We start from the raw sequence: 8,998 nt of genomic DNA on the forward strand, positions 1-8,998 counted from the left end.
TGGAGATGTTACGCGTCCACATTGTTGGGAGCAGATAAAATGTCTGACCTGCAGATACTTGAAGAAGTGTGCTGCTGGAAGACTGAAGGTGTCTCTTAACTGTTCGAAGGATTTCAGTGTGTCATTTTCATAGAGGTCACCAACTGTTTGAATCCCCATGTTATACCACCTCCTTGTCAGACCGTCTCTTAGTGCAGGTGGCAGCGCTGGGTTATTTTGGAAAGGCGTGTTATTATGTAGATATGTCACACTACCAGTGCGGAGCTGTATAGTTGACCATAGTTTAGACATATGATTAATGACTGGATTATCTGTGCCGTCTTTCAAAGTATGATATAGTTTAATATAAGGGATGCCAGCCAGTGGTTCTTCTGCAGCGAAAAATTGCTCTATTTGCCTCCATGCTGGAGGATGGGACATCTCTGTCTGCCAGAACCAGAGGGCTCTCAGTTGAGCAGCCCAGTAGAAGAAGTCAAAGTTGGGGAGTTTTAACCCACCATGACGAGAGGCACTGTACAATGTTTTGATTTTAATTCTGGGCACTTTACCCCTCCATATGAACCTGGATATCACACCTTCTAATTTCTTTAAAAAAATTGTTGGAACTGAAATGCGGAGTGTTTGAAATAGGTAGAGGAATCGCGGCAGCACATTCGTTTTTATACAGTTGACACGTCCTGTCAGAGAAATAGGTAGATGCCTCCATCTGTCCTTCAAAAGGGAAGTTTTCCTGTGAGATCTGTTCAGCTGACATGTTTAAACGCAAGGCAATACTTTTTTGTGCATTTACTTTGTATCCAGATATTTCACTGTACAATTTGAGCAGATTTATGAGGGCTGGCAAAGTGCTGGTTGGCCTGGTCAAAAACAGAATTATATCGTCTGCATATAAAGAGATAATGTGGTTCACACCCAGGGCCGGCCCGGGCTTCAGAGGCGCCCTAGGCGACTAGGCGAGCCTGAGACGAGCGCCCCTTGGGAGCGTGTTTTTCGAGCGGTCCCGACATTTGTTGAGCCGGGGGGGGGGGGGGGGGGGGGGGGGGGGGGGGGGGTGCGCGCTGACGAGCGATGCCGAACAATACCGATCAGTGCCGGGCAGCGCCGAGGACGAGGAGCGCAGTGTGTCGGACCGCTGCACAGCGGGGCACACGGAACACAGAGCATCGTGGCGCCCCTTGTACGACCGCGGCGCCCCCCTCGGGACGTGGCGCCCTAGGCGGCCGCCTAGTTCGCCTATGCCTAGAGCCGGCCCTGTTCACACCCCCAATCACAACTCCAGAGATAAGAGGGTGGGTCCTTATGGCTATAGCCAAGGGCTCCACTGCTAATGCGAAAAGTACGGGTGATAGTGGGCATCCCTGACGTGTGCCTCTTGAGAGGGAGAACGGAGGTGATATTTCTGTGTTTGTCTGTATCATAGCTTTGGGGTCACGGTATAACAGCTTAATCATATTAACCATATCTGTGCCAAAGTTCATTTTACGAAGGACCGCAAACAGAAAGTGCCATTTGAGGCGATCAAAGGCTTTTTCCGCATCAAGTGAAACTGCCAAAACTGGGTCATTTATAGATTTAGCGAAGTGAACTATGTTGAGGAATTGATGTGTATGCTTTTCGACTTGTCTGGTCCGCTCCTCGAATTGTTTCAGCAAACTTCCCGAGTTTGTTCGAAGTCCAGAAGTCAGGAAGCGACCGACTTATTTTTTCCAGCACTGTCCAAAATTAAATTAATTTTATTGCAGAAATTTCATCAAAGTACCGCGTGTATTTTGGGGATTTAATTGTTATTTTGGGGGCCGCACGGTGACGCAGTGGTTAGCACTCTTGCCTCACAGCAAGAAGGTCCTGGGTTCAAATACCGGCCAGGGCTCAGGGTCTTTCTGTGTGGAGTTTGCATGTTCTCCCCGTGTGTGTGTGTGGGTTCCCTCCGGGTACTCCGGCTTCCTCCCACGGTCCAAAAACATGCATAGGTGTGAATGTGAGCGTGAAAGGTTGTTTGTCTATGTGTTAGCCCTGCGACAGACTGGCGACCTGTCCAGGTGTAGCCCGCCCTCGCCCGCAGTAGCTGGGATCGGCTCCAGCCACCCGCGACCCTGAAAAGGAAACAGCAGTATAAAAAAATGAATGAATTAATTTTTATTTTGGAAATAGAAATATAAATTAAAAACAATGAATACAATAATGCTCAAAGTGGGGTATGCTGATTGAATTCTCCCTCCTTTCCAGTGAACTCTGATGCATCCTGTGATTCTTTATGTTTTGATCACAATATTATGAAGTATCATAATTTATTTTACGGAAATAAGCAAGAATGTAAGTGGAGTAGTGGGTAGGAGTGTCTACCCCTTCCGAAACTGTATTGTGAACATATTTTATGAACACGTTTGAAATTCAATTACAATGAATTATCCAGCACTTCAAAAATTCAGGGTAGTTTATCAGCTTGGGGAACTCGGGGTTTAAGGATTCATACTTTCTATAATTCTTCCACATCTGTTAAGTGGTAATGTAAATGAGAAACCCTTTAGATTGAATGAGGTCACCTTTAGGGCTTGAAGACACTCAAAACCAAATGAAGTAATTAAATATGTTTATTCACACTCCAAATACAAAATAGATAATCCATACAAATGTAAATGTATCAGGCCATATTCATATAAAGTGCTCCATCATGGTCATGTTGATTCAAAGTGCTCCACCATGGCGGCAGGGATGTGCTGGTGCTGCAGGACGGTCATCAGCAGCAGCTGGAATTGCATGTTTTCTCTTTGCACACACAGTCAGAGGCACATTTGCTGCACTCAGGTGGGCAGCATGGGCAGCAGCCTGGAAAGACACAGATTGTGAGATGTGAGATGCAGACGAGACCGTTTTGATTAAAGACATGTCAGATTTGGGCCAAACTGCTGGTCAGGCTCAAAACATCTTCATGTGTCAGATTACACAAAACCACTGCAATTAGGTCAAGAGCATCCACCTGTTGAGTGTCATACACACAGGCCTAAAATCAATCCTCAAAGTTCACATTCGTCTCAAGATTTAACATTCAAAGGGTTTTAAACAGAGGATCCGAGGCCTGGGTTCCACTTACTCTTCTTGCATTTGCTGCAGCAACAATCGCAGCAACAGCAGCTTGAGTCACATTTGTGGCATTCAGCTGAAAAACAGGAGACACACGGTCAGTTTCAAAAGTTAAAATGTGAACAAACCAAAGCAACGCAGAGTAAACAATACTCACGCTTTTTGCACTTGCACTGGCAGGGGTCCATGTCTCAGCAGTTGGCTTGTTGGTCCACGGAGAGAGAAGCTGCTGGTGAGGTGTGTTCTTCCTGGAAGGAGTCAGTGAGTTGTGACTGTAGGCTGGAGAGGCGGCCCTTTTATACTGTCCAGGCAACAACAGTACCGTGTGCAAAATGCGTCTGTCACGCTGAATACGGGAAAACATTACAAAGCAATTTGTTTACACAGTGTGGTTTATCCTACCAATAGTGAGGACACGTTCCCAGGCCAGGGCAGGATTTATTACATCAGACTACATTTTCCACCTTGTGGATAAAAATCACAACTGAATAAAATGTTTGGTAACACTTTACTTGAATCAACCCTGTATAACACATTGAAAGTACATTATGACACTGTATAACTATAGTTATAAACACTCATAAATGATCACAATGCTTTATAACATTAGGACCTAACCCTAACCCTATGCTGTATAGTGGGTTATTAAGCATTGTGATCATTTATGAGTGTTTAGAACTTCTTATAATGTGTTATACTGGGTGCTTCAAGTAAATTGTTACCAAATGTTTTTATTTTCTGAAATATTGGTTTTTGCTTTTAATATTGTTACACACTTTTTATTGATTTTGTAATTTGAAAAGCGTGTTACGAATATAGATTGACTGATTGATAATGAAGTATTCAAAGGACAGAATGAATCATTAGTACACATGGAAGAGAACAGTTTAATCTGAACATATAGCTACTGAAAAGAGGAAACACTGAACAGCACGTGTGACTGTCTCACTTGACAATACAGTGTCTTAATTGCTTCTTACAATCCTGTATTAAAAAAAGTTGCACACGGCCGAACAGGAAATGTGCAAAGATACGTTCATGACACATTTTTTTATGAAAGTTTAAGAAAAAAAAGAATTGTATAAAATAAATCAGTCTCTTCCACTGTTTCTTATTTATCTGTTAGCAGTATATTGATGAAAGCAAGTCGTTTATTTTTCACTAGAGAGTTAGTAGAAATTATAATATTGACAGATTTCTAGAATGACAGTTTTTAACTTTATTTTAATGGTTAAGTGAATTAGATAATCTCATCTCTCTTTCTCTCTCTCATCTGAACTAAACATGAAAAAAGTGTTCATCATCACAAACTGTAGTTTGTTCAGCGACTTTTCCTGATGATCCAGTGGAACATGTAATGTGGTCCCTTATTTTTTTCCACAAGAATGTGTTCATTCTGAATCAGACACAAACTTCACCGATTTTGTTGCTACTGTAGCAGGTTGAAAACTTCTCATAACTCACTGTTTGATAAGGGACATTAAGTGTTTTATTCTCATCAAAATGTAGAGATGGTGATTTGTAATTATAGTTTAATAAATTCTATCTTTCTGTTGTCTAATATTTTGGAAAATGTATTTCTTTCATTTGGATCATGAAATCAAAACAGTCATTCTTCTCTTTTGTTGTGCTTCCTGGAGTTCTTGGGTTTGTGCACACGGCACACACACACGTCAGAGGCGTGCTCGCTACTCGTCCACGCTCTGCGCTCGGCCGCTTCGCTCTTTGCACCCGTCATGAACGCACCACGCGCTGTAGGAAAAAACGCTTTCAAGAGCGGGTATGGAAAGCCAAAACAGTCACAATTCGCCACTAATCCAACGCGTCTGATCCTTAGGACACCGTAAAAATCGCCCGTTTTTAATAAAACGCGCGTAAAATATGCGCGTTTGGACAAAGAAAACATGTATATTTTACACACTTTTGCTGAAGGCTGTAGAACGCCGTAAAAAACGGACTATATCTGGCCGGTACCTCTCGACCTCTCGACCTCCCTCACAAGCTCAGGCTCCTTCCCCCCCAACGAGGTGACATTCCCTGGCCCTAGAGCTAGTCTCTGTGTCTGAGGATCGGGTCGCCGGGCACCCTGCAGTCCACATTGCACCCGGCCCCTACGGTTCCCTCGGTGGGTGGTGGGTCCGCCGGAGGGCTGGTCCACGTCGCCCCTTCGGGCTGAGCCCGGCCGGGCCCCGTGGGCAAAGGCCCGGTCACCAGGAGCTCGCTTACGAGCCCCAACCCCAGGCCTGGCTCCAGGGTGGGGCCCCCGCTGCGCCATACCGGGCGACGTCACGGACCTCGATTATAACTTCATCATAGGAGCTGTTGACCTGCCCTTGGTCTGGCCCATCACCCAGGACCTGTGTGCCATGGGAGACCCTGCCAGGGGCATAAAGCCCCAGACACTCCCCCGCCACTTTAAGGGTAGCAGGTGAGGGGGAAGATTATAGAAAGTATGAATCCTTCAACTGTCCCCCTCATGATCCTTCTGACTTTCTGGGTTTGAAGCAGGAGGTGTTAGAAAAGTTTCCACAGGGATAACCGGCTTGTGGCGGCCAAGCGTTCATAGCGACGTCGCTTTTTGATCCTTCGATGTCGGCTTTTCCTGTCATTGTGAAGCAGATTTCACTGAGCAGCACGCTGCACTTTTTGCATGAGTCACGTCCCATTAAAAAAGAAAAAAAAAAAACGTGGGAAAACACACCTCCACTGCAGGTGCAAATTGGTCAGTGCTGCGTTCACGATCCCACTTCCATCGTTAAATACTCTTTACAGCAATGTATACTGTTTCTGTGGCTAAATTTGGGATACAAAATAGGTGGGATGGACAGAATAAAGTATCATTACATTTTACCTCACTTTCCGCAACTTCAGGGAGGCAACAAAAGTTGAAATGCTGATGATTAATTCTTGTAGTTGATAATTTTGTTCTAGTAGCTTCAGCTCATTTTCTTTATTTCACCATTAAACTGCTATTATGCCTGTTTATACCAATATAACTATAGCTGGTACTGATAAGCAGTCTATTTGTGAGCTTTAAGTTATATTAAGAATCTTGTCGCGTCTCTTGTGCGCCCGAGTCGCTCTTGAAAGCGTTTTTTTCCTGCAGCGCGTGGTGCGTTCATGACGGGTGCAAAGAGCAAAGCGGCCGAGCGCAGAGCAGCACGAGGAAGAGCAGCGAGCACGCCTCTGACGTGTGTGTGTTCCGTGTGCACAAACCCAAAAACTCCAGGAAGCACAGCAAAAGAGAAGAATGACTGTTTTGATTTCATGATCCAAATGAAAGAAATACATTCTCCAAAATATAAGACAACAGACAGATAGATAGACGGATGGACCGATAGGTAGATAGAATTTATTAAACTGTAATTAGAAATCACTATCTCTGTGGTTTGATGAGAATAAAAAAGTTAATTTCCCTGATCAAACAGTGAGTTGTGAGAAGCATTTCTGACATTAACTTTCACAAACAGCAACTCAAAGAAGCTCATTTCCAGTATTTATTAAGGCTTATTCAGTAAAAACACACAGAGATCAGTTAATCTAATTCAATTAACCATTAAAATAACTTTGAAAACTGTCATTCTGGAAGTCTCTCAATATTAATAATTTCTAACTTCAGCAAAAAATAAACTAGTTGCTTTCATCAATATACTGCTAAGAGATTAATCAGAAACAGTGGGAGATATTGATTTATTTTATATAATTCTTTTTTTTCTAAAACTTTCATAAAAATATGTCAGCTCATCTTTGTATGTTTCCTGTTGGGCCCTGTGCAATTTTTTTTAGGACAGGATTGTAAAAAGCAATGAGGATACCGTATGTCAGACAGTCACATGGTGCCGTTTAGTGTTTCCTCTTTTCAGGAACTATATGTTCAGATCAAACTGTTCTCTTCCATGTGTCCTAATGATTTATTCTGTCCTTTGAATACAATATTTAAAAAAAAAAAAATAATAAAATAAAAATTAATAAAATAAAAACATTTCATTCAGGTGTTGATTTTTATCCACAAGGTGGAAAATGTAGTCTGATGTAATAAAACCTACCCCGGCCTGGGAATGTGTGTGTCCTCACTATTGGTAGGATAAACCACACTGTGTAAACAAATTGCTTTGTAATGTTTGTAATGCTTGTAATGTTTTCCCGCCTTCAGCGTGACAGACGCATTTTGCACACGGTACTGTTGTTTCCTGGACAGTATAAAAGGGCCGCCTCTCCAGCCTACAGTCACAACTCACTGACTCCTTCCAGGAAGAACACACCTCACCAGCAGCTTCTCTCTCCGTGGACCAACAAGCCAACTGCTGAGACATGGACCCCTGCCAGTGCAAGTGCAAAAAGCGTGAGTCTTGTTCTCTCTGCGTGGCTTTGGTTTGTTCACATTTTAACTTTTGAAACTGACCGTGTGTCTCCTGTTTTTCAGCTGAATGCCACAAATGTGACTCAAGCTGCTGTTGCTGCGATTGTTGCTGCAGCAAATGCAAGAAGAGTAAGTGGAACCCAGGCCTCTGATCCTCTGTTTAGAACCCTTTGAATGTTAAATCTTGAGACGAATGTGAACTTTGAGGGTTGATTTTAGGCCTGTATGCATGACACTCAACAGGTGGATGCACTTGACTTAATTGCAGTGGTTTTGTGTAATCTGAAACATGAAGATGTTTTGAGCCTGACCAGCAGTTTGGCCCAAATCTGACATGTCTTTAATCAAAATGGTCTCGTCTGCATCTCACATCTCACAATCTGTGTCTTTCCAGGCTGCTGCCCATGCTGCCCACCCGGGTGCAGCAAATGTGCCTCTGACTGCGTGTGCAAAGAGAAGACATGCAATTCCAGCTGCTGCTGATGACCGTCCTGCAGCACCAGCACATCCCTGCCGCCATGGTGGAGCACTTTGAATCAATATGACCATGATGGAGCACTTTATATGAATATGGCCTGATACATTTACATTTGTATGGATTATCTATTTTGTATTTGGAGTGTAAATAAACATATTTAATTACTTCATTTGGTTTTGAGTGTCTTCAAGCCCTAAAGGTGACCTCATTCAATCTAAAGGGTTTCTCATTTACACTGCCACTTAACAGATGTGGAAGAATTATAGAAAGTATGAATCCTTCAACCCCGAGTCCCCAAGCTGATAAACTCCCCTGAATTTTTGAAGTGCTGGATAATTCATTGTAATTGAATTTCAAACGTGTTCATAAAATATGTTCACAATACAGTTTCAGAAGGGGTAGACACTCCTACCCACTACTCCACTTACATTCTTGCTTATTTCCGTAAAATAAATTATGATACTTCATAATATTGTGATCAAAACAAAAAAATCACAGGATGCATCAGAGTTCACTGGAAAGGAGGGAGAATTCAATCAGCATACCCCATTTTGAGCATTATTGTATTCATTGTTTTAATTTATATTTCTATATCCAAAATAAAAATTAATTCATTAATTTTTTACACTGCTGTTTCCTTTTCAGGGTCGCGGGTGACTGGAGCCGATCCCAGCTACTGCGGGCGAGGGCGGGCTACACCTGGACAGGTCGCCAGTCTGTCGCAGGGCTAACACATAGACAAACAACCTTTCACGCTCACATTCACACCTATGCATGTTTTTGGACCGTGGGAGGAAGCCGGAGTACCAGGAGGGAACCCACACACACACACACGGGGAGAACATGCAAACTCCACACAGAAAGACCCTGAGCCCTGGCCGGTATTTGAACCCAGGACCTTCTTGCTGTGAGGCAAGAGCGCTAACCACTGCGTCACCGTCCGGCCCCCAAAATAAAAATGAAATCCCCAAAATACACGCGGTACTTTGATGAAATTTCTGCAATAAAATTAATTTAATTTTGGACAGTGCTGGAAAAAATAAGTCGGTCGCTTCCTGACTTCTGGACTTCGAACAAAC

At 43.2% G+C, this 8,998-nt stretch overlaps 2 long non-coding RNA genes across 2 annotated transcripts; one reads left to right on the forward strand and one right to left on the reverse strand.

Annotated features, from left to right (window-relative positions):
- Window positions 1–2,588: 2,588 nt before the first annotated feature.
- Window positions 2,589–3,344, reverse strand: LOC115392082 (uncharacterized). Its single transcript, XR_003931813.1, has 3 exons — window positions 3,239–3,344; window positions 3,092–3,157; window positions 2,589–2,826 (listed from the first exon to the last, which is right to left on the reverse strand). It is a non-coding gene; the product is annotated as an uncharacterized LOC115392082 (long non-coding RNA).
- Window positions 3,345–7,317: 3,973 nt separating this feature from the next.
- On the forward strand, window positions 7,318–8,081 carry LOC115392178 (uncharacterized). Its single transcript, XR_003931827.1, has 3 exons — window positions 7,318–7,423; window positions 7,505–7,570; window positions 7,836–8,081. It is a non-coding gene; the product is annotated as an uncharacterized LOC115392178 (long non-coding RNA).
- The last annotated feature ends 917 nt before the right edge of the window (window positions 8,082–8,998 follow it).

This window comes from Salarias fasciatus, chromosome 7 (genome assembly GCF_902148845.1).
Source record: "Salarias fasciatus chromosome 7, fSalaFa1.1, whole genome shotgun sequence".
Lineage (NCBI taxonomy): Eukaryota > Metazoa > Chordata > Actinopteri > Blenniiformes > Blenniidae > Salarias > Salarias fasciatus.